This window comes from Macaca fascicularis, chromosome 5 (assembly GCF_037993035.2).
Source record: "Macaca fascicularis isolate 582-1 chromosome 5, T2T-MFA8v1.1".
In the NCBI taxonomy this organism is placed as follows: domain Eukaryota; kingdom Metazoa; phylum Chordata; class Mammalia; order Primates; family Cercopithecidae; genus Macaca; species Macaca fascicularis.
The window spans coordinates 21,823,014-21,850,009 of NC_088379.1; the positions used below are offsets into that span (position 1 = coordinate 21,823,014).

Sequence of the window (26,996 nt, forward strand, 5' to 3'; positions counted from 1 at the left end):
TTGTTCTTGTTTAGGGCTTTTCTCAGGTGAATAACACCTATTGGAAGTTTATTGCAGTTAATTGGCAGTGCAGCATAAAATAATTTAGGCAATCTCTTAACACAGGGCTTGGCTTAAAAACAGGACTTCAACAAATCATTATAATTTTTATCACCACTATTACCACCACCTTTATTACCATCATCATCATCCTTCTCATCATCTTCATCATTATTGCCATCAGGTGGTATGTTAGTTTGGATCCTCTGAGAAATAGATACCAAGATGATATTGAACGTGCAAGACATTTATTCAGGAAAATGGCCATGAGAGAAAATGGGGAGGGAGCCAGGAAAGGCTATCATGCATGTCTGACAAGTGAAGGAGAGAGTAAAGGAGGAAAGGGAGTTGGGGTGAACCATTTAGACTACAGTGCAATTCAACGGGAAGTTCATCAGGATCTTTGGAGAGTCCTTGATCCAAAGTCACCTGTCAGAAGAGTCGCACATCCTCCAGGAACAGGCCTACTTTCTTAGCTTTGCCACGCTCAGCATTGACTGAGATCAGCCTGGGGAACTGTGGTGTCAGTAGAAATGCTGTGACAAGTTTCAACGCTCAGTGGCTGGGGGCTCAGTCAGTTATGCTCCCTGAGCTTGGAGGTAGGTTTGTGTAGTGTGTTTCTATAGGTGTTACAGACAAAATTGTGGGTGATTTAAAAATATCCAATTTTTTGATATTTTATTAATTATCTATATTTAACCTGCATTATTTAATATTTGAGGGAAGAAGTAAAATAAATAATTAAAAATATTTCCTTTTGCTCGGGTAGCATTAACTCATTGAGATTTGCCCAAATCTCACAGTAACTGTTCAGCTTTCTCATTTGCATGAACATTCTGGTACAGCTCTGCTCTTACGTCAACAGCACCTTTCCACGAAAAGTTTTATTTTCTTGTTCCAACTTTAATTTCTATTTAGAAACCCAATTTGATTAGAGTGTGAAAGTTTAAGTGTTTGAAACAGGATTCAATTAAACTAGGTCATTCTTGGGGCTCTGAAAATGGTAACTGGCCTTAGGCAAATGAGAACAAAAGTTATAAAATTCAGTTGGATGCATCACAACATTTAACATCTTTAAGGAAGACGTCTTGCCTAATAGAGTCAATTTAGAAATATTTAGTGTAGGTCATCAGCTTAAGCACCTAAAAAATGTGTTTATTTGTTTGTTTCTCTCTTTAGTTATAACTGGAATCGGGACACCTGGACTCTAATCTACTAAATAAACAATTTGTGCTAGGACCTTGAAGAAAGTCAATTAGTTTCCATGACTTTACCAGGAGGTTAAAAAGGAGATTGTAATATTAGTGAATAATGTGCTTAGAGATGTTTGCATAAAAGATGCTTTGTCATTGTAAAGTATTATTGAATATTTATCGTCTACCAGACTGAGCCAAATGGCCCAGAGGAAAAAACAGTCAGATTTATGTAAACCTTGTTCAGTGTCCCAGATACTTCAGGATAGGTGCTCTATATATGAATAAATAAATAAATGGTATAAATATTATTTTAAAATTTGAAGGTACATCAATATTATCTGGGGTGTTAGCCAATGCGCCTGACCTATGACATTGAAATGAAATGTCTGCCTCCAGGTAACTATTTCAACCTCATAAATATTTTTAAAGCCAGAGGCATTGATGGCAAGTAATGTTTTCTCAGAATTTTGTGTCTGCAAATAAAGGTAAATTATATCTTTACCTAAAATCTACAAGTAATGATTGTCTCTCATCCACAAAGTTGCTCTGAGAATTCCCAGTTCGAAATTGCATATGTTATACTTCTTTCCCTTTCTTCTAAAAAAGTGTTTTACTTACTCTTGCACAGTAGTTTTCTATCACATTATTGTGAGAGATCAGAGCCTCAAAGGAGAAAAAAATTAGCCGTAAACACTGCCCAAGGACTTAATGGATCTTACTGAGCCACACCATGCAGATGTATTGGAACATAAATAGGTATAAGAGATAAGAGGCACAAAAGCAATTTGTTTGCATTGGGTCACTGCTTAATCCAAATGGGTTCAGCAAAAGAATTCATGAAACGTGACAGTGGGCCAAGAGGAACTTGCTGTGACATTTCAGATTCCCCTACCTCTTCTAATTAACCATTTCAAGTATAACAAAACTTATAGCACATACAAATCTGGTGCAACCCGTCTGTATCAAGCGCAGACCTGTCGGTGGAGAATGAATGGCTCTGTTCTCAAGCAATGGACTATGACACAATAATGCCTCAAGTTGGGCTTTTAATTTCTATGATACATTGATTCTGAACAGCATTCTTCTAAAAGACAAAAACTATACCAGAATTGCCTTGTGACATAGCCTGTCATTAAATGCATTTGGATCTATCACATGGATCGAAATATACTGCAAGTTTAATGAGATATTTGAAAACATAAAAATCGCATGTAGAAAAAGCCCGCCATCATGGTAATGATGAGAATAATAATAACAACAATAGCTGCCCTTAATAAAAAGCAACTCTTACTTGCCAGTCACTATGCTGGACATTGCACACACGTCCTTACAAAAACCTTGCAAGGTGGAGATAATTATTCTCTTTTTTTTTTTTTTTTTTTTTTTGAGACGGAGTCTCGCTCTGTCGCCCAGGCTGGAGTGCAGTGGCCAGATCTCAGCTCACTGCAAGCTCCGCCTCCCGGGTTTACGCCATTCTCCTGCCTCAGCCTCCCGAGTAGCTGGGACTACAGGCGCCCGCCACCTCGCCCGGCTAGTTTTTTTTGTATTTTTAGTAGAGACGGGGTTTCACCATGTTAGCCAGGATGGTCTCGATCTCCTGACCTTGTGATCCGCCCGTCTCGGCCTCCCAAAGTGCTGGGATTACAGGCTCGAGCCACCGCGCCCGGCCAATTATTCTCTTTTTATAGAGGAGGACACAGACTCAAAGAAGTAAAGTTGTCCAGGGTGAATTAGTAAGTGGAAGATGTAAAAATGTTTTTAGAATTACAGAAAAAACTCCACAAACCCACATTCCTGCTTAGGCAAGTCAGGAATTCTTGCCTCATTAGTTGATGGGTTTAGAATAATTTTTTCAGGTGCTAATATCAGGGTATAACCCATATCTCTTCATGTACAGTTTTTCCAATCTACCTGCTCCCAGCCCTTCTTTCTTCTCTTGAGAAATAGAAACTAGGATTTAAACCTCAGAATTATGCCTCAGTATCTGCAGCACTGTAGTGCTTCATAAAAATTAGTTGAAATGATAAAAGATACAATTGCTCCTAATGCCTGTGATATTCATTAGTCAAAAGAGGACAGAATTAGCCCATTTCCATGATTGTAAAATTTACATGTGTATTCTAGAAAACATATGTCAAAATGGAATTATTTTAAATAAGATGTTCATATCTAACTGACAAACAGAATCAATCTACCATGCCTAATTCGTAGAATAGATTCGGGGAGTCAATTTTTATGCTTAATTGTTTGTACAAAGAAAATCTTTGACTTGTGAATGATCAGAAAATAGTGAAAATTGAGTTAATGCTTATAAAATTCTGGAATTCTTGTGCTTTTGGAATCAAGCCAGGTGGATTCCTAGGAGTTGCGATTTCTTGGGGTATTTTATGTTTCAGATGACGTCACCAAGAAGTTACAGATCAATAGAACTTTGTAATGGTCATATAGCAGAGGGATGAAAGAGTTAAAGGATTTAAGTGTTGCAAAGGGTGCTTCTTCTGGGCAACAGAGGTTTGAATGTAGGGCACCTTTTGCATTTTAAACATTAATGTTTGAACTCTTGTCCTACAGTTATGTAATAAGACAATTTAATTTTTTTTTAAAAAAAGAGAAACAGAAAAAGACGTCTACTGAGAAAAATACTTGCTGCCCTTGGGGACAGATTTTGCAGTACATTTTTATACAGGAGCCATTCTCTCCTGTCCAAAAGCTCTGGAACAGGATGAATGTCCTTCTCAAGGTTCTTAGAGCTCAGAGCCATGACAGACTACACGCATCAGAAGAAACACAGAAACATATGGGCAAGATTCAGTGGGCACACCCACGGGTCTGAGAGATCACTGGGCTGGCGAGGCATTGCACCCAGGCCACCAGCTAGTCTAGCAAAAGAAAACAGGACTGCAGTCTTCAGTAGGCTAGAGAGATAAGGGTGGGTTCCCTCAAGGGCTAGTTACTCTGAGATCTATTCACAGGGGAGGAAGCCCATGAGCAAATATGGCCTAGTGTAGTACATATAAAAACTGTTAATTAACAATAACATTTCTATACTGCCTCCCAGTAAGTCAGTTTTAAATTCAATAAATTTTCTCAATAACTTTGCCAAACAGGAAGACCAGGTGTTATTCTCATTCTCGTTTTCCATATGAGGAGGCTGAGGCACAGAGAGGTTGAGTGAATTTCCTAAGGTCACAGAGATAGTAAGCTACAGAGGTAAATTAACGTATAGAAAATATTGATTGAAAGGCTGGAGAGCACAGACTTTGTTCAGTCACATCTGACTTACAATTTTAGTTCTGCCAACTGCTAGATCTATGACCTTCTCTAAATCCTTGAACTCAAGGAAACTTCAGATTCCTTATATTTAAATGGAAGGGAGGGAACATGAGTAGTTATGAAGCATGTAAAGTGCTTAGCAAAGTGCTTACCCCATTATAAGGGCTCAATAAATGATAGCTACTATTACTATCATGATGGTTTTTTCCCACTATACCATTCCATCCTTCCAAATGGAGCTCAGATTACCAGAGTGACAATCAGAAGCTGAAACCAACATAGAGCGAAGCAATGCTCTGATGGATGGAAAGAAGAGTCGAGGTTTTGTTGCAAAGACAGAGCACAGTGTCTTTCACTAGATAGCATGATTCAATGCATAAAAGACTGAATGCAAAGAGGCTTAATTGAAAGATAAAAGAATAATTGCTGTAGAATAGCAGAGGCAAAGGCAGCTGTGGCAAAAGCCGCCTGTCTCAAACAGAACGAAAATAAATGAAGAGGGAGTTTGAGAAGTCTTTGTAGCAAAAGATCATAAAAAAATAAACACCAGTGCAAGGCTGGAGCCCAGAAGAACAAGTCCCAGAACCAAGACAGATATATTCCTGTAAGAATTTATCACTTCTCTAAATTACCAGGTCAGTAGTCAAATTATAATCACATTCTGTTATGTATTATACCGGTTCAGTCAACAAATGAGACTTTTAGGAAACACTTATAAAAGGAACTATGTTTCTGTTCCCCAATATCCCTTTACACTTGCTTAGTGGGGATAACTCTTCCCTTCCATTTAGAAGAAAATGGAGGTAGGTTCTATTTCTCTGGTCATGTTAAATTGTATTTTGTACTGGATGTTTTCTATTTGCCTATCCATATCCATTCTCTACTTTTCCTTGCTCTGGGCTGACTCATGTGGGTTAGCATCAATGGATTCCATTGCCCTTTGTCTTCCATTTGGACTTCATCAATGGGAAACATTAGCAAGAGATAGGAAGGTAAATGGGAGGAGAAAGAAACCAAAGTCTTACCCTGCTGGTTTCCTTCCTGCTGGACTGCAGTGGGTTGACTGTGTCCCTCCAACTAAGGCCTCCCCTCCTGGTAGGCAGCCTTTGGCAAATTGCTACTCTCTGCAGGTTTTGGAAATCAATTCTACCCCAGCCCCTTCATGGGCAGCAATGACTTCCGCTGTTGCAAGCCCTGAGGTACTGCACCATCCCTTGTTGTTTTCCTTGAACCCTGCTCACACCATTGTGAACAGTGTTTTTTTAAGCTTTCCTCAATGACCCAGTCTGAGTGCTGTCTGTTTCCTGCTGGGACCTTGGCTGATGCATATGGACACTTTACGTTGCAAAATACCGTCTCATTTTGATGCTTATAATAGTCTGACTATGAAGTAGTTAAAATCCCAAATTGAATTTAGAATTAAGTCTTTCTTAGCTCTTTTGGAAGAGGGAGCGAGGCCGTGGTTCTTTCTCTGCCCCCTCTTATTTCTGCCTGTTTACCATGGTTTCTGACCTAGTTGCCAGAGAGGTAACAAAATGGAAAGTTCTTAAGGTGGCATTACACGCTCTGATTTTGGTAGATATTTAGAGTTGATTCTTTTTCTTTTCTTTCTTTCTTTCTTTCTTTTTTTTTTTTTTTGAGATGGAGTTTTGCTCTTTTTGCCCGGGCTGGAGTGCAATGGCGTGATCTTGGCTCACTGTAACCTCTGCCTCCTGGGTTCAAGCGATTCTACTGCCTCAGCCTCCCGAGTAACTGGGACTACAGGCATGTACCACCAGCCTGGCTAATTTTATATTTTTAGTAGAGACGGGGTTTCTCCATGTTGGCCAGGCTGGTCTTGAACTCCCGACCTCAAGTGATCTGTCCACCTCGGGCACCCAAAGGGCTGGGATTACAGGTGTGAGCCACCACGCGTGACTAGAGTTGGTTCTTTTTCTTACAGACATTTGTGTGGCCCACTGCTGAGAAGTACTCTAGTATCTTAGATGCAGGTAATGTTGTGTTCTTTAGTTCACTCACTTTCTCTGTCCTGTGGGCATCTAGCCATTTACCCTAGCTTCCATTTGTTGAGGTCTGTAGTGGTTTGAACAGCGACCCCCACAAGATATGTCTGTCTTAACCCTTGGTCTCCATGAACGTGTCCTTCTTTGGAAATAGGATTTTTGCAGATATAATTAAGATAAAGATCTCGAGATGAAATTACCCTAGATTTAGAAGGAGCCCTAAATTCAATAAGCGTCCCTTATGAGACAAAGAAAAAAAGAAGACACAGAGACACAAGGGGGAAGGACATCAGAAGACAACAGCAGAGAATGGAGTGACGCATCAAGCAGCCAAGAAATGCCAAGAATTGCAGCAGCAGATGGAATAGAGGCATGGGATAAATTCTTACTTCAGTGACTGCAGAAGGATCCAACCCCGCCAACATCCTGATTTCAGACTTCTGGGCTCTACAACTGTGAAAGAATGCATTTGAATTGTCTGTAGTCACCAAGTGTGTAGTGATTTTTTACAGCAGCGTTAAGACATGAATACGAACTCTGTTTGCCTTTGCAGGCCTCCTTGGAGAGGTGCTAAGGCATCACTGTGCTTGCTCCCTTACCTGTGCTGTCTTGTCCGGGGAAACAAGCGCATACTTTTCTCAGTGTCTAGGACTGCAGGAGGATCCTCACCCAGCTTCAGTTTTCCTTTGCTTCTTCTTCCTTTCCTCTTTTTTGTTTCTTTCCTCTTGTTCTCTTCTTGGGTTCTTGATTCATTTAGTAGAAGTTAAGACTCCATTTCATCATATTCCTTTAACTGAAGGGAACACATACCGTGACCTTTGAGTAGTTCATTTGAGTGCTGAATTAGTCTTCTAGGGCTGCTCTAGCAAAATACGACGGACTGGGAAGCTTAAGCAACCGAAATTAATTTTCTTACAGTTCTGGAGGCTGGAAGTCCAAGACCACGGTGCTAGCAGGCTTGTTTTCTCAGAAGGCCTGTCTCTGTGGCTGGCAGACGTCCACCTTCTCGCTGTTCTCACATGGCCTTTGTCCAATGCCTACATCTCTGCTGTCTCTTCCTCTTCTTATAAGTACACCACTCATATTTGATTAGGGCCCCATCCTAGTGGTCTCCTTTAAACTTAGTTCCCTCTCTAAAAGCCTTATCTCCAAATATAGTCATATTCTAAGGTATTGTAGGTTAGAAATTCAACATATGAATTTTGGGGGAACACTATTCGGTCCATAGCAAATGTCCTCTTTTAGGTTGAAGCGAAAGGAAAGTAATCATCCTCCCATTTTCTTTGAGGCATGAAACTCACATTACATGGACAGTTCTGTTCAAGGAAAATACCTCTGGAAAATCCTTATTAATCTCCACCCCTGATATGAGTGAGAGAGTCAGGTGTAGTGACCCCTGTTTGGGGAAAATGCATTTGTGTTTGCAGCTTAGACCAGCACCCCAAACACTAATTTTTATCTTGGTGCTGTAGTTGACATTCTATTTTGTCATCAGTTACATGTATGTTGTACTAGTTATATCTATGCCTCTAGTTTATGTATTTAGTATTCCTTAGTATTATTCATCTTAGAGTTGTTTTGATTTATCTCAACTCAGGTTTCAAAATCTCATTTCAGAGTCTCGCTTAAATACTGTTAAGTATTTAAGTGAATAAAATGGAGGAAAGAAAGAGAGAGGAAGAGAGAGAGAGGAAAAGAGAGAGAAAGAGAGTAAAGTCATTCAGTCATCTAGTCTATACTTCTTTTAATGTCAGGAAACCAGTTATTTAGATAATGCTTTAAATTAATAAATATTTATTTCAGTTTGGTCAGTTTTGGTGATCCTTTTTAAAAACAAACAGGTTGTAGCTATGTCTACAGAGGGAATATGATGTGTGTGTGTGTGTGTGTGTGTGTGTGTGTGTGTTAGTGAGGGTGGTGCGAGGGAATGTCCTGGTAGGCAGGACAGGCAAAGGCCAATCTTAAACGAATAGTTAGTCCATCAAGTCAATACTCAAAATATTTAAGATGAGTTTGGACACTTATATCTCATGAAGTAACTATGTAAGTTGTCTAATTTCACAGACAGTCACCCAGTCACCCATACTTTGAAGAAATAATTAAACTTAGTGACAAAACTGAATTCCAGCTCCTTCCATATGTTAAGTTCCACAGTGAGGTAAAACCAAGTATGACTAAGCTTGAGTCTTTTATCCTGGGAATGTAATTTACTTCTCAAATCCTAGAGTTACTGGTCTTAGGAGGATGGGGGAGCTTTATTTCTTAGCAGAGAAATCTTGAGTCATTTCATTTGTCTAGGACCATTCCTGGTGTAAAGATTCTTGAAATGCTGAGTTGATTTTAGGGTTCACTGTGTCTTTGTGAATGAGATGACCGCTAAGGCACAATATGCCTAATCAAACTCTTATCTGTTTTCTAAGGTAGAAATTTCTGAAAATCTGGACAGTAAACTCTCCAATTTGGGAAAGTCCATTTTAAAGCATTTGGCTGCATTAAAGATGTTTCTTTTCTTAAAGTAACGTTAGTAACACATTTTTTTTCCTTAAAATTACTCTGCTTTTATTTCCTGCTTAATCTAAGATTTAGTTAGAATTTAAAAAAATTCCAAGCACATAGATTGGAGAAGGTGGTATGTTTATTTAGTTTTTATTTTTTTATTTTTTGGGACAGAATCTCGCTCTGTCGCCCACGCTGGAGTGCAGTGGTGTGATCTCGGCTCACTGCAAGCTCCACCTCCCGGGTTCACACCATTCTCCTGCCTCAGCCTCCTGAGTGGCTGGGACTACAGGCGCCCACCACCACGCCCGGCTAATTTTTTTGCGTGTGTTTTTAGGAGAGACGGGTTTCACCGCGTTAGCCAGAATGGTCTCCATCTCCTGACCTCGTGATCTGCCCGCCTCGGCCTCCCAAAGTGCAGGGATTACGTAGACTTATTTCTTTGTTAATCTTTCTTCCTCTTTTCTCCTTTCCTCCCTCTCTCCCTTCTCTCCTTCTTCCTACTTTTCTTTTGTTTCTCCTTCCTTCGCTTCTTTTGTTCCCTCTTTTCTGATTGGTTGTCAGATAATGTGGTCTGTATGGATTATATATGGGTGCTTGAAAGTAATTTTATTGTTATTGTTGAGTATGAATTTCTGCCTGTCTCATTCTTTCATATGTATATATCATTTGTATGTGTGTATACACATACATACACATATAAACATACATAGACATATATACACATATGTGTGTACCATACAATTTTACAATTAATTTTGTTGTTGTTGAGTATGGATTTCTGTCTCTCTCATTCTTTCATATGTGTATGTGTCATTTGTATATGTGTGTATGCATATATACACATATAAATATACATAGACATATATACACGTGTGTGTAGCCTGTATGAATTATATATAGGTGTTTGAAAATAATTTTATTGTTGTTGAGTATGAATTCCTCTCTCATTCTTTCATATGTGTGGGTATATATCATTTGTAAGTGTAAGTATACACATACATACACATATAAATATACATAGACACATATACATGTATGTGTATACCATAGAGAATAACTTTACAAACTATTTTAATCAAATTCTCTTTCTCCTTGTCAATTTCTGAGTCTCTCATTTTGTTAGTGGAGTTTTCAACATATTCCTGCATCTAGGGAGGTTTTGACCTGTAGATTTCAAAACTCAATTGTTAGATGCATAAAAGTTATTACTATACAGTTTTAGTACATTGTAACTTTTAATATGAAAATACTACTATTCATTCAATTCAATGCTTTCTAATTGTGTTAATTTAAAATATTATCAATATTGCTAAATGTACTTTAAAAAAATTTGCATGGTAAATATTTTTTTCTCTTAACCCTTACCTATGTTCAAAAAGGAATATTTAATGAATTGGTAATTTTTGTGCTTACCAATATATTTCAACTTCTTTTGGCCATATTATTATGGTATATTTTCTAATGCTATAGTTTCCTTTTGTATTTTCTTTCTCCTCTTCTGCCTTTCCCCCCATCATTATGTTTTGCTTTACTCTTTTTCCCATCTAGTGCAGTGTTTCCTAGGAGAGGTGCTATTGACATTCAACATGGCCATTTCTTGTTTGTGTTGGCTGCTCTCCACTTTATTATTGGCTGTGCCCCTAAATAACAGTAGCATCCCAGTCACTGGGACAACCAAACAACACTTGTTCCTTTCCACATGGCTCCAAGGGATGTCATACCACTCTGATCTGCAAATAGGTGCCCACTACTGTGGGATCTAAAAGTCTATGAGTCCTCTTCTCTTGTAGTTCTCTTTATTTTTCTAACTGAATGTTTAGGTTTGTGTCTGTAATATATGTGCATGGTTTAAAAACTGGAATAGAACATTGAGAGTCATACCACCCAATAGCAAAGAATAATCTTTTTTATCACTCTACTTCTTATGCTCTTGAATGCCAACACTTTTAATTGTATTTACGTCTATGTAAATACATGCATAGTTATTTGATTTTTCTAGTTGAAAACATGACATACTGACTTCCTATTATATACGATGATTTTTTTCTTTCTCTAGTCTGAATACAACATTATACAAAGTAAACTTTCCCTTCTCCAGTTTTCTAATTTGGTTACTTAACAAATTTTGTTTAAATGGTGACTCAGTTCTTACATCATTTTTAATGTAAATATTGTGCACAACTGAGCCACTAATGTCCTAAGACTAATTTTTTTCAGTAGAGTTTTTGTTTGGTCTGAGTTAATAATTGCCTTTGATTTTGTTGTTGTTTTTCTTTTATTTGATCCTTTTCTTAATTTTTTTGCCCACTGTCTGCCAGAAATGTAAATTGTGTGTTGATTTACTCAAACACCTCAGATACTTTCTCAGTTGCTTTTTCTTTCCTTGGAGGAATCCTTCTGGAAACTTCCATCCTCCTGTGATATAACAATAATAATAATAAAATGTGTTTCCGTGTGGTGTGGTGGTTTCCCTTGTGACTTCGGGGGCTCTTGTCCTGTCAGGATTAGTTTAGGGCACAGAGTACTGCTTCTAGATAAAGGCATCTTTGCTTACCACAGCCTCAAAGCTTTCCATACCGTACTTACGCATAATACACTTAATGAATGTTAATTGTAAAAATAAACAAAGGTTTCTTCTGAAAGAACACCAGCTCACAACTTATACGCGCATTTACTTGAAATTGTAGTCACATTTTACCTTTCAAATAAAGAATTTTCAATTACTTACAAGCACGGTGAAGTTAACTTCTGCACATGTCTGTGAAGCAATGAGACAGTAAACACCAATATTCCTATTTTATGTGAAGCACACCACACAAAAAACATTTTACTGAGCATATTTTAATACATGATTCTTACTATTGGAGGGACACAGACAGGTCAGTAAAACTTGGACCCTACCTTGACAGAGCTCAAAGTAATGGAGGCCAAAGAAAAATGCTTTTAAAATGACTCGGCCAGGCGCGTTGGCTCACGCCTGTAATCCCAGAACTTTGGGAGGCCAAGGCAGGTGGATCACGAGGTCAGGAATTTGAGACCAGCCTGACCAACATGGTGAAACCCCATCTCTACCAAAAATACAAAAATTACCCGAGTGTGGTGGCGTGTGCCTGTAATCCCAGCTACTCAGGAGACTGAGGCAGGAGAATCACTTGAACCTGGGAGGCAGAGGTTGCAGTGAACCGAGATCGTGCCACTGCGTTCCAGCCTGGGTGAAAGAGTGAGATTCCATCTTAAAAAAAAAAAAAAAGACTCTAGCACTATGTGCTATTTGCAGAGTGGGTGTTCAGAGGAGGATGTGATGATGGTGGGGAGTCAGAAATGCTGCCAAAAGGAGGCCATGTGGTGATGATGTCATTTTGGGGTTTGGAAGGAAGAATAAACAGACAGATACACATACACATGTACTCCGTTCCCCTTAGTTATTTATTTCTTACTTGACATGATTTCCTTTGTGCAGGGGTCTGTTAGGTCTGTGACCTCCCAAAGGCATTGTCATGGCAATTGTTAAAGTGATACGATACCATTTGTAATGATGTTTTCTAAATCAGGAAGCTGAGGGCCCTACAAGTCAAGTTATGCAAGCTAAGACATTGACTCTTAACCACAGGCAAGTATGCAAATATTAACAGAGTGGTTTCTACGTGTGCATTCTGGCATCAATAGGGATACCACAAAGAGAAGAAAAAAGCAAACAACAACTGGTCATTTGCATTGAGCCTAAGGGAGGAGAAAAGAACTAATACTTGTTGAGCATACATTATTAAATATCAGCCATGTACACTACTAAGCATTTTTGCTTTGGCTACTAGAACTCTATGAAGTAGATAGTATCTTCCTATTTTACACACATAGAAGTCATGTAAATAGTAAGGGGTAGAGACAAGACATAAACTTACTTACACCTGCCTCCAGAGCCTATGCTCCTTTCATAATCCTTTGCAGCCTGGGAACTCTTTGATATTTGATAAAATATCAGTATTTTACATTTTTGTGGAAATCCCTTCTATGTTCTAATAGGGTGAGAATTTCAAACACAATTTTATTTTCTTCCAAATTACTAAAAATAAAACACAGGATCTTATCATTTCTTGCCGAACATTTTGCAATATAGCTAACTGGTCTGGTTTGGGTCTCTGTGACTTCTTTCTCCAATCACCCCAGCACAGCCACTGAATTATGCACTTGCTTTCCCCCTGATGAGAACTCTTACTCATCTTTGAACACCCTGGCTTAAAATGTTTTCTCTTTGGCAAGGATACCCGACTCCCAACAACAGAATTAATTATTGAGTGCCTGTTCATTAATTTTCCCACGGTGTTTTTTTAAAACAGGTTTTAATACAACTCTCAATATAGTGTAAGAATGTCTTTGTAGAATATCAACTAGATTGTGAAACCCTTAATGAGACCTCACCTAAGTTGTAAGTATTAGTAATAGTCTTCAAGGAGGTTAAGCTGTTGGTGTTGATAAGGGGAAGACTCTAAGGGTATCACGTTTTGCTGTTCGGTTATCAGCTATGTGATCATGGGAAATCAAGTCAATATTTACATGCCTTGCTTTCCCTTTATACTTATTTGGAACAACCATAGTGCATTTTTGAAGGATTAGAGTGAGGGAAACAATGGGATGGTTGAAGTAAGCTGTTGGTGTAGTGTTGACAGAAAACTAGTGCTCAATAAATGGCCTTTACTTGAACAATGAAATTATAAAATTGATTTTGTTAGATACGCAATAGATAATATTTATGTCTGTATATAGTATTAAAAATGATATTCACATGCTCACCACATTTCCAGTACCTCCTCCAATATTGTCTCTCTAGCCCTCTGCCCAGTGGTATCCATGAAAGTGAATTTTGCATTTATCAATTTTTTGCTTATATGGTCTTGCTACATGAGAATGTATAGCTTGAGAATTTATTATTTAATTTTACATGCTTTGGGAGACTATGTAAATGGCAATGCATTATGTGTATTTTTTGCAACTCACTTTTTCCTTCTCAATATCATATTTGGGAGATGTATGCACATTGATCTGTATGAGAAGTAGTTCAGTCTTACTCCTGTAGAGTATTTCGTTATAGAAATATGCTATAGTTTATTGATTTATCATCCCAACAAAGGAAATTTGGGTTGTTTTCGATGATTTTCTTTTTTTCTTCTTCTTTTTTTCCCCTGACTGTTGCATTCATGGATATACATGTCTCCTGGTCCATTGTAGAAACAGGGTATACAATGGTATGTGAATTACTGGTTTTGGTATACGTGCTTCTTCAATTTTAGTAGATGTTTCCATACTGTTCTCCCACCAGCACCGTATACACATTCCTGCTGAGCAACAACCTCTCCTACGCTGAATACTGCCCAACTTTTAAATGTGTGCCAACTGTGTGGGTGTAGAATGGTATCTCATTGTGGCTTTCATTTGCATTTTCCAAATTTTTAACACTCTCTTACCTTTTTAAAGAAATGTTTACTAGCCATGTGTTTTCCCTTCTGTGAAGAAACTCTTTACACCTTTTATCCATTTTTCTGTAGTCTCGTTGGCCTTTTTAACGGAAATGTTCAAATATAATTGCGGATTTCTTGCAGTTCTGTAAGTTTTTGATGCGTGTATGTTGAAACTCTGTTATTTTGTGGATAAACATTTAGGATTGTTAGGGCACTACTCTTATGTGAGTTCTGAGTACTGCCACCTCTAATCCTTTTGGTGATTTTTCCATCAAACCCAGATGGTTTCTTCACACATGTGCCTGGATCAGTATTCTGCATGCTCAGATGTGATCTACGGTTTTTGTTCTCTCTCTTTGGAACTCTTTCCTCTTCGGTGCTCTGCCCTGAGAATTCTAGACATCTAGGTCTGCCTGGGTCCTCAGCTCTGCCTCCTCAGCTTAAGAAGTCTGTCAGACTCTGAGTTTCTCCTCTCTGCGCTGTGTCCTGGAAACTTCACAAGGTAACACGATGGAACCGTTGTAGGGCTCAATTGTTCCCTGGCTGTGGATAATCAGCGTTCTTTGTTGTCTGAGGCCAAATGTCTTAAATTTCACTGTGTCCTATATTTTGTTTGGTTTTCAGTTGTTTTAGGTGAGAGAGTAAATCTAGACCCTGTTACTACACCTCGGCAGGGAGAAGACATTCGGGTCTTTTATATTGATTTTTAGGAGTTCTTTATGTGTTCTAGATAAAAATTTATTATTAGTCATAAATGTAGCAAATATATCCTCTTACTTTGTGCCTTGCATTTTAATTTCCTTAATGATTTCTTTTTGTAAATACTATTTCTTAATGTAGTTGAATTTCTGAGTTCTCTCCCTTTAGGTCTAAGCTCTTTGAGTCTTTTAAAGATCTTATTCTCTAACCTGAGGTTACAAAAATATTCTATGTTGTCTTCTAAACATTTCAGAGTTTTCCTATTTAATCCACCGGTTTATTGTGCATACGGTAGTGAGGTGGGCATCCATTTTCACTAAAAAATATATAAATCAATTTTCCCAGCACTATTTACTGAAAAGTGCCTCTTTACTGACTATGATGCCACCTCTTTTGTATATTGAGTTTGCATATATGCATGGTATTATTCTGGGGTCTCTATTAAGTCCATTGATCTATTTATGTAGGCCTATGCCAGTGCCACACTAAGCTACTTATTATACATTTTTGCTAAATCTTAGTATATTTTAAGATAAGTTTCATACAATATTTTTTTCAGATATTTTAAATACTCTTGGCCCATTTATATTTCATACAAATTTTAAAATCAACTTACTAAGTTCCTTAGGAAAACTGTTAGGATGGGTTGGAATTGCATAGAATTTATAGATCACTCTTAGGAGATTCAGGATCTGGATGACATTGAATCTTTGTATTCATAAACATGGTATTCCTTCATGTATTTAGATATTCTTGAAAGAAAATTTTACTTCATTTCTTATCTTTCAATAAAATTTTATAATTTTCTAGACAACATGCTTATACTTTATTTATTATATATACATTTAGATATTTTTGCTGCTATTTATATAAATGTTGTATTTTAGAACTGTTACTGTGTATAGAGTGCATTGTCCTTTATTAATTTTTTATCAGGCAAGTTTACTGAGCTAAACTTTATAAATTTTATTCTATTTTAATTTATTTTATTTTAAGTTATGGGATACATGGGCAGGATGTGCAGGTTTGCTACCTAGGTAAACATGTGCCATGGTGGTTTGCTGCACCTATCAATCCGTCATCTAGGTATTAAGCCCCACATGCATTAGCTACTTTTCCTGATGACTCTTCCTCCCCTGCCCCAGACAGGTCCCTGTGTGTGTTGCTTCCCTCCCTGTGTCTATATGTTCACATTGTTCTGCTCCCACTTATAAATAAGAACATGTGGCATTGGTTTTCTGTTCCTGTGTTAGTTTGCTGAGGATAATGGCTTCCAGTTCCATCCATGTTTCTGTAAAGGACAAAATCTCTTTTCTTTTTATGGCTGCATAGTATTCCATGGTGTGCATGTACCATATTTTCTTTATCCAGTCGGTCATTGATGTAAACCCTTATTCTTATAATTCATCCTTACATTTTTTTGGAGATTTTACATAGGTAATCTTTCAGTTAACAAGTGATTGTTTGTTTGTTTGTTTTTTCCCTCTCTAGGGCTTATATTATTTAGTTAGTTTTATTTCAGTGTACCTCTAATTAACAAACCTTATGCAATGTTGAAGAGAATTAATTAGAGCAGACATCTTTGACTTTTTCTTGATCTTAAAAATAATTTTTTTAGCATGTAGGTTTTTTTTGGTAACTATTAGTTCCTACAATAGGGAGTTTGCTTCTTATTTCCAATTTACTAACACTTTGATTCATGTATACATGTATGATTTTAACATTTGTATGTCTTCAGATGACCACATGGGTTTCTATCCATTTATCAGTGTTTAATTACATTAATGAATTTTCTAATGATAAACTAGTCTTGCATACCTGGGCTATAACTCAGATTTGTAAAACATTCTTTTTTATACCTGCTCAATTTGGCAACTCATTATTTTGTTTAGCATGTTTGCAACTGTGTTCATGAGTGAGACTGGCTTATAACTTTTCCTTTATTGTAGTACCATTTTCTGGTTTGGTATCAAGATTATACTAGTCACATAAAATGAAGAAAATAATTTTTTCTTTTTCATTTTCTGTGAGAATTTGCACAAGAGTAGAATTGTTTGGTTACTTCATTTTTTAAATGATTGTTGGAACTCAGTTGTAAAACCAACTGGTTTTACAGTTAAAACCAACATTTTCTTTGTGGAAGATTTTACTACCAATAATTAGTAACTACTGATTTAATTTCTTAAATTGTCCAAAATTTCAAGTTTTTCATTTCTATTTGAGCCAATTTTGATGTTATAATTTTCTAGAATTTGTCATTTCTGTCTAAGTTTTCAAATGTATTTTATAAAGTTTTTTTTTTTTTTCTTTTTTTGAGATGGAGTCTTGCTCAGTCACCCACGCTGGAGTGCAGTGGGGCGATCCTGGCTCACTGCAAGCTCCGCCTCCCAGGTTCACGCCATTCTCCTGCCTCAGCCTCCCGAGTTGCTGGGACTACAGGCACCCACCACCACGCCCAGCCAATTTTTTTTTTTTTGTATTTTTAGTAGAGACGGGGTTTCACCATGTTAGCCAGGATGGTCTTGATCTCCTGACCTCGTGATCCACCTGCCTCCATCTCCCAAAGTGCTGGGATTACAGGTGTGAGCCACACGTGCCTGGCCTGAAGTTTTTAAAATAACATATAGATGCTGTAAGATTAATCTCTGCAGCTTTAGCTACGTTCCCCTTTGCATTTCTAACATTTATTTTTACTTCCTCATTTAAAAAAATATACACCTCAGAGGACTTTCTATTTTCTTAGACTTTTTAAAAAAATCGTCTTTTGCTTCTGTTAATCTCTATCCTGGGTTTTTTTTTTTTTTTTCTATCTTATTATTTCTAATCTTACCTTAGTTTTTTTCTTTCTGTTTCTTAGTTTCTCCTTCTGTTTTCTGTACCATCTTTCTCTTCCTTCTTTTATTTTTCCTCTTCTTCCTCCTCTTTTATGTGATCAGCTCAATAACTTTGAGGTTTGCTTCTTTTCTAATACATACATTAATGCTTTCTGGTTTTTAAGGGTTTCTATTTAAGTACCACTTAAACCAGATGACACAATGTTTTAATATTTTGTGTTATTTAGTTTTTATTTTTATTCTTTGGTAACTACTATTATTTACTCCTTTTTTCCTTAAGTTCTTCATAAGTGCATTTTCATATTTCTGAACTTTTGGGGTTTCCTCATTATCTTTATTTATTGAATTCTAACTTAATTGGTCAGAAATCATTATCTGTATTTCCCCAAACTTGAAATTTACAAAGAGTTTATTTATGAAACAACTTGTGCAAAACTTTTATACTGTTTTTTGTCTGCTTGAAGAGTATGTATTCTTCATAATTATAGCATTTGTTATTTTGCAATGTTATGTATATCAATTAGATCAAATCTGTTAATGTCTGACTCTCGCTTTTCGGTGGCTGAGAAAGGGGTTAGTTAAATCCTCCCATTTTGGAGGTGGCTTTGACAACAATTTTTAGTTGTGTCAATTTTTGCTTCACATATTTTGAAGCCATATTCTTAGGTGCATGTACATTTAAAATAGTTTTATAATTATGTAGTGACCTGTGTTCTCTCTAGTAATGCTTTTTAAGTCTTTTTTTAATGCTGTTTTATTTGGGGGAGGGGCAGAGTATCATATTTTGACTTTCAATTTTCCTATATCTCCATGTTTTAAAAGTGTGAGTATAGTAAATAGCATATCACTGGATTTTAAAAATTTAGCTAACACTGCATGTTCTCACTCATAAGTGGGAGCTGAACAATGAGAACACATGGACACAGAGAGGGGAACAGCACACACCAGGGCCTGTTGGGGGTTGGGGGATGAGGGGAGGGAACTTAGAGGACAGGTCAGTAGGTGTAGCAAACCACCATGGCACACGTATACCCATTTAACAAACCTGCATGTTCTGCACATGTATCACATTTTTTCTTTTTTTTAGAAGAAATAAAGAAAAACAAAAATTAAAAAATTATATATGGTACTAAAGCAAATAAAGCACTAATAGCTGAAAAAATAATTTAGTCTGACAATGTTTGTTTTTTCACCGAGTTTACTTCATTGACTTATATTGTTAGAATGGATCATTTTTATTGTGTCCTGCCATCTGACTTTATGCTTTTTCTTTTGCTAACTATGTATTTTTTTATTTTTTCATTTTCTTGCTCTTTTTTGATGTATTTGGTTTTCCCCAACTATCATGATGGTTAGGAGTATGAGCTCTGAGATCCAGCTGTCTCAGTTAGAGTCTCAGCTTTAGCATTTACTAATCTGGGCAAGTTACTTAACCTATTTCTGTTTCTTTTTCTAAAAGTGGAGATAAGGATGACAGTTACTTTATAATGTTGTTGTGAGGAGTTAATATATATAACATGCTAGGATGGGGCCTGGCACAGAACTTGCTATAGATGTGTTTGGCTCTTCTTTAAAAACCACAAGTTTCATTTCTAAGAGTGCTTTACTATAAATTTTGACCTAAATACAAAATGTAACAAAGTAAAATGTTAATCAATATCTTTTTTCCTCTTCTTAACAATATAAATGCCTGAGAACACTTTAACTCTGATATTTTACCATTTGATTTCTAGGGTTTTTCTTTTTTGCTATAGCATTTTAGTTTTATCTACTTGTTACTCTTTTTAATTCTCACAAAATAGAAATTTTATTATTGCTTTATATGTTAATAGTTTGTTTAGATTATCTACAAATTTACTATGTTTTTACTATTCTGTCTTTTCTAATGTTTAAATAATACATTTTCTTAATTTATTTTCGTGCTAAATTTAATATAATAAAATGACTTAAAGAATCAAAACAAGATTGTTTCTGAAACCATCAATGTCTTGCCACTTTCATGTCCCCTTCTCTAGAGGGAAATTCTTTTAACTCTTCCAGTCATCTTTTTACCATTGACTTCTGTATTTTAAATTAACATGCTTGTATTACTAGTTCTTGATGTTTTCTACTGTAGACATAATCAGGTAACTTCTCATTGTGAAAGACGAGCATTATCTCTTTGTTAGTCTTCTTTCCTTCTATCTTCCTACCTTCACTACTCTGTGAAAGATTCCAACACCATAATCCTCCCCCAAATAATCAGATTTTAATTGTATTTAGATCAGTGGTCAGGGTTTACCTCATTGTAACCACTGAAACTTATTTACACCTGAACCACATAGTATACTGTTATTATTTTGATTTTCCAGAACAACATTTTCGCACAAAGTTAATACTTGTCTTCTATTTGTTCATTTTGTTTTCTGTGTGTTTATTGCTAATTAAATCTAATATTTTTTATTTCTGTACATTTTCTCTCATTCTAGCATAGTAGATAGCCCTAGTGATTAGTAATGTAAGGAATCTTTCATGTACTTATCACTACTAGTCATCAGGGAAATGCAAATCAAAACCACAATGAGACATTGCTTCATACATAATATGATGACTACTATTAAGAAAAAAACAGAAAATTTCAAGTGTCAGCTAGATTGTGGAAAAATAGGACACCTTGTGCCGTGTTGGTGGGAATGTAAAATGGTGGAAGTGCTATGGAAAACACTATGGTGGGTCTTCAAAAAATTAAAAAGAGAATTACCAAATGATTTAGCCATTCCACTCCTGGGTATATACCTAATGGGTCTGAAAGCAGAGTCTTGAAGAGATATTTGCATGTTATGTACATAGTAGCATTATTCGGAATAAACTGGAAATAACCCAGTGTCTATTGACAAATGGTGGATCAATGAAATGTGGTACACATGTATGATGAAGTTTCACTAAGCCTTAAAAAGAAAGAAAATTCTGACTCATGCTACAGCATGAATGAAACTTGAGGACATTATGCTGTGCAAAATAAATCAGTTACAAAAAGACAAATACTGCATAATTTCACTTATTTGAGGTAGCTAGAGTAGTCAAAACCAGAAAGTAGAATGGTGGTTACTAGGGGGTTGGAGGAGGAAGGAATGTTGAGTAATTGTTTAATTTTTGCAGTGTTTTAGTTTTGAATATTTAAAAAACTCTGGAGAAACGATAGTGTTGATGGTTGCTAAAAAATATGAATATATTTAATGTCACAGAACTATACACTTAAAAATGGTTAAGATGGTAAAATTGATGTTGTATATTTTACCACAATTAGAACAATATTTTTGTTAGTTCAAGATGCACATTAAAATGATTACAGATTGAATGAGGAAGCTTGGGTGGATTCAGACAAAAAAGATTGGCAAAGTGTTGAAAACTGCTGCAGATGAGTGATAAGTACGTGGGTTTCATGCTATTCTACTTTTGACTGTTGAAAGTCCCATGATAATTTTTTTTTTAAATAAAACTTACATAATGGTTAATTTTATGTGTCAACTTAGTATACTGAGTTATGAGATGTCCACATAGCAGGTAAAATAGTATTTCTAAGTGTGTCTGTGAGGGTGTTTCTGAAATAGATTAGCACTGGAATTTGTAGACTGAGTAGAGAAGATCACTCTCATCAATGTGGGTGGGCATCACCTAATCAGTTGGTTTGAATAGAACAAAAGGCAAGGAAGGGAAAATTTGCTCTGAGCTGGACACTTATTTCTTGTCCTCATACATTGGCACTCCTGATTCTTGGACTTTCAGACTTAGATTCAGTTATACCACCAGCTTAACAGCTTTTCTGGTTCTCCAGAATGCAGATAGAAGACTGTGGCACTTCTTGGTTTCCAAAATTGAGTGAGCCAATTACTATAATAAAAATATATCTATACCTTATTGGTTTTGCTTTTCTGGAGAACCCAGACTAATACAACATACTAGATACTCTATTTGTATCATCTTCTTGAGGAAGTAGCTCTCACAGCCTGTCACCTGCTCAGACTGGGTAGTCCCTGTGTCTGTTGCATAGCTATCATCCTGGAAGTTTCCCTTTGCCTTTATACTCCTGCATGAGTTTGCAAAACAAAATACCTTTTGTCTGTGTTCATACATTCCTGATCTCTCTCTCTCTTTTTATAAGGACACTAGACATTTGGATTAGACCCTCACCCTTATAACCTCATTTAACCATCATTACCTCCTTCAAGACCCTATCTCCAAATCCAGTCACACTGGGGGTTAAAGCTTTAATACATAAATTTTGAGGTGCCACAATTTAGTCCATATCGAATATGGTTTCACTGTGTCCCCACCCAAATCTCATCTTGAACTCTAGTTCCCATAATCCCTACGTGTCATGGGAGGGACCTGGTGGGAGGTAATTGAAACACAGGGGCAGTTACCTCCATGCTGTTCTCATGATAATGAGTGAACTCATCTGCCTGAATTCACTCTGCACTTCTCCTTGATGCTGTCATGTGAAGAAGGGCATGTTTGCTTCCCCTTCTGCCATGATTGTGAATTTACTGAAGCCTCCCCAGCCCTGAGGCATTGTGAGTCAATTTGACCTCTTTCCTTTGTACATCACCCAGTCTCAGGTTATACCTTTATTAGCAGCATGAGAACAGAGTAATAAAATATCACTCAGTGATTTTCTTTGTCAATTTCTTCTCCTAAATTTCTTTTTTTCCTGGACCCTAGATCTTTATTTTCCTTGATTATATCATTGTTTTAGTAATATTTATCCTCCAGTACTATCCAAAGAGAGGAAAATTTTTGAGACCTCATATATCCGAAAAACATCTTTTTCCCATTCTCACACTTAATGGTTTGATGGCTGAATTGTGCTTACAAATATTGAGGAGTAATTTCCCCTCTCCACCCAAGTTTGAATTAAGCTAATTTTTTTGTTCTCTCTTTCTGCAGGTCGAGTTTGTCTCTAGTTCTTGCGCAGGGTATGAAGTCCTTGCATACTAGCTTTTTGTGACCATCCCTATTTATACTTTTCATCTTTGGTGCATCTTAGACTTTGTCTCCTTTCTCCCTTGTTCCACAAGCCATTAAAATAAAAGCTAAGAAGGTCTGAACTTGGCAGACACTCCCAGTACAAAAGCCTGCATCACTACTCACTTATGCCTCTGAATTACCCCTCCCTCTTTGTTTTTGGAACACCTAACCTCTGCTAGATTAACAATGCATTTAAAAATGTATTTCCCGGCCGGGCGCGGTGGCTCAAGCCTGTAATCCCAGCACTTTGGGAGGCCGAGACGGGCGGATCACGAGGTCAGGAGATCGAGACCATCCTGGCTAACACGGTGAAACCCCGTCTCTACTAAAAAATACAAAAAACTAGCCGGGCGAGGTGGCGGGCGCCTGTAGTCCCAGCTACTCGGGAGGCTGAGGCAGGAGAATGGTCTAAACCCGGGAGGCGGAGCTTGCAGTGAGCTGAGATCCGGCCACTGCACCCCAGCCTGGGCGACAGAGCAAGACTCTGTCTCAAAAAAAAAAAAAAAAAAAAAATGTATTTCCCACATGTAATCCAACAATCATAATTGCTTGGAGGATGACTCTGAGTATGTAGTCCACCTGGAAACAGTGGTCATCATAAAGGACACCATGCTTTTAGAATGTGGGCATAATTGCAATGGGAGATAATTTCTAATGGACAAATGAGTTATTAATATCATTCATATAGTAATATTTACGTTAAAAGTAATAACAAATACTGGTCTTTATATGATTTTTATCCAATTTCAGTTATAATTGTTAGTTATCAATTTGAAGTTTAGTTTTTTGTAGAAACAATGTTGTTTAGTTCTGCTTTGTCTAGCTAGTACATGTGGAGAATGAGCGACTCCACCTCAGTACATGTTCCTGCTAAGTGACATTGACCTGTTAAAATTGTCAAACCTTGTTTCAGTTATGTTAGCTGTACTACTTTCCAAAGTGTATAAATTATGTTTTGCACTTCTTAGTCTTGACAAATGAAGTAGTTTGGTCATCAGTTGACTTTTTCTTCATCACTCTGTGTAATTATTACTAAGAGCAGCATGGGTCAGTGGCAGAATCTTAGACTTCTAAGATCTGAATACAAATCTTAGCGCTGTTACTTACTAACGGTGTGATCTTATTCAAGTTACTTGTAAGTGATGTGGTGAAGCCGGCTTGTGCTGGCTCACGAGAGCCTATTGAGTTTGTGTGAGCTGATTCTTTAACACGGACTTTATTAAAAATTATTCATATAAGCTTACAGGTAAATAATGTATATCAAAAACAAAGTTAGTAAACACTTAAAATCATTACTTAGCTAATTACCAAATTTCACTGTTTTCTGTGGTCTTGAGGTAATTTAGATCTCTTGTATCTCAACAGGAGAAACACTGTAATATGGTGTGCTGCTACTGCTCATCTTTTCCCAGCTCTGCCTTTAGTGATATCATGGTTGCAGAAATTGGCTGGTACTAGAAGTCATTATATGATTTATTGTTTTGTTAGTTGTCTAGACCTTAAAAAGTGATAGGAAACATGTTAATAATACAGATTCAACTTAAAAGTAAGTTATGTTTGTGGCTGTGGCGTTGTGAGTAGCACCAAAAATTGAGGAGAGCTTCCAGTGTTTGAAAACTATTACCTGATTCAGCAGAGAAGTAGCTCATGTCACTGGTTAAAAGTGAAGTTTTGGTACATCTTTTGTGTTCTTTTCCTTCTGCCTGTGAATATAAGAAAAAATATTAACCAAAAGTCATGTGATAACTACACACATTTGTCAAATTACAACTGTAGGTTGGCTACTGATATGGTTTGGCTCTGTGTGCCCCCAAATCTCATCTTGAATTGTAATCCCCATTTGTTGAGGGAGGGACCTGTAATCCCCACACATCAAGGAAGGGAGGTGATTGGATCATGGGAGTGGTTTCCCCCATTGTTCTCATGATAGTGAATGAGTTCTCACGAAATCTGATTGATTTATAAGTGTTTGAAAGGAAGCACTCCTCCTTCACTATTTCTCTTTATTTTGCCACCTTGTGAAGAAAGTACCTGCTTCTTCTTCCCCCATGATTGCAAATTTCCTGAGGCCTCCCCTGCCATGCAGAACTGTGAGTGAATTAAACCTCCTTTGTTTATAAATTACCCAGTCTCGGGTAGTATCTTTATAGCAATGTGAGAACGGGCTAACACAACTACCAATATGACTTTGCCAAAAACCTAAAAGGGCATTCTATGAGAATCAGTTGGTTACATGGAGCTCATAGAAAAGAGAATTGCATAGTTTATTATTTGTAAATTGTGTATTATGCACGCTTTATATCAGCAAAATTGATAATAAACATATATACATATAGGTCCATGCTTATTTTTTAACAGATAGTGAGTTAAATATATACCAATACACCCCTGCTTAAGCTGACATTAAGCTTTTTCATTTATTAAATGAATCATCCAAAACTATGAGCCTCATACTTCAAAAATTTTAGTTTTGCGTTTGTTCCTATTTCATTCTATGAATACCACTCTTCTTTTATCTCCATTCCTTCTAAACCCCCTATGTAGACATAACTTGAGAGTCACTGGAATGTGTAAAACTATTTGCTTCTATAATTACATGGCTCCAAAGTAAAATACTTTCGAATATTCATAGCTTTTTTTTGTATAGGTATTTTTTTTTTTTTTTTTTTTTGAGCCGGAGTCTCGCGCTGTGTCTGTATAGGTATTTAGTATTCAACTTTGATATCAATGATCACTTTTGCTTTTGTCAGAGCTCCTTCTTTTAGCAGCCTCTTCTGTATCCTCATGGGGCCGTCCATGATTTCTTATCACTCCTGCTGTCCTGAGGTTGGAACTGGAGACTATACCGTATCCTTTTAGATCTGTGCACAAAATATGAGTATGTAGATGCTCAATGAGGACCTGGAGGACCTTCCTGTAATTGTTTTCATCTACTTTACTCTAGCTGTGACCTCTTTTCTTACATAATAATTATAAGATATTATACATTAGGCTTACAAAAAGGGATTGCGATATTATACATTAGGCTTATAAAAAGGGATTGAGAAAAATGTAATAAACAGCCCAGCATATACCTTCTACCTTTTTTAATGAATGAAACATAAGAGACACATTTGGGGGCCCTGTAGACCCCTCTCTGGTTCCACTTCCTTCTCTTTTCCTCAAAGGTGATCACTCACCTGAATGGATCATTCCCAGGCATGTGATACTTCTACCTCACGTGTATATGCTCAGAACATACATGGATTGTTATACATAGTTTTAAATACATAAAACATGATAAACACACTGGATATGTTCTTTTTATTAAATTAATGGACTTTATATTTTAGATCAGTTTTAGGGTTACAGGAAAGTTGAGCAGAAAAAGACCTCCTCTGACTCCAGCCCACACTTGGATCCATGCCCTTCCCTGGTTTCTGAAAAAGAAAGGGCCTTTACATTGGCTGTTATGTAAGTTCCCCAAACAGGAGACACGACATAGTTCACTCTGGTATTCCCTGGACTTGGTGTCCTGCCTGACACATAGCATTTGCTGAATCAAGGGCGGTATGAATGAATGAATTTCAGATAGCAATATCGTATCAACAATGGTGGAAACCAGGGCTCCCTCCCCTCCAGAGATGGACTGGACCATCACAGCCTCCATTGTCAGAGAATAGGAGAATAGGGTTTAAATATCAAGGGCCATACATATAGTCTCGAGATCCTGTCATGTATAAGGACAAGGCGTGTCAGTCATGGCCGGGGGGAATGTTTGCAAGGAGGAGATGTTTCAACTCAGATATTTATAAGCCGGGGCCTGCCTCTGTTTACCAGCTGGGAGATCTTCAGATAATGAACCATGAAAGCCTGCTATGCAGCGGTGCTATGCAATAATTTTTCATTTGCCACCAGTCAGCTTCAGGGATCAAGGACAGCTAAACACATAACCCGCTCATGCATGTTATTTTAAAGGCGTATTTTAAAGTTGTAAATATGGTACATTGAGTT

The 26,996-nt window shown here is 37.0% G+C and overlaps 1 protein-coding gene across 3 annotated transcripts in view; it reads left to right on the forward strand.

Annotated features, from left to right (window-relative positions):
* LOC102122033 (cytosolic beta-glucosidase) overlaps positions 1-26,996 on the forward strand; it is a 124,582-nt gene that overhangs the window by 16,356 nt on the left and 81,230 nt on the right. The gene's annotated exons all lie outside the window — the stretch shown is intronic.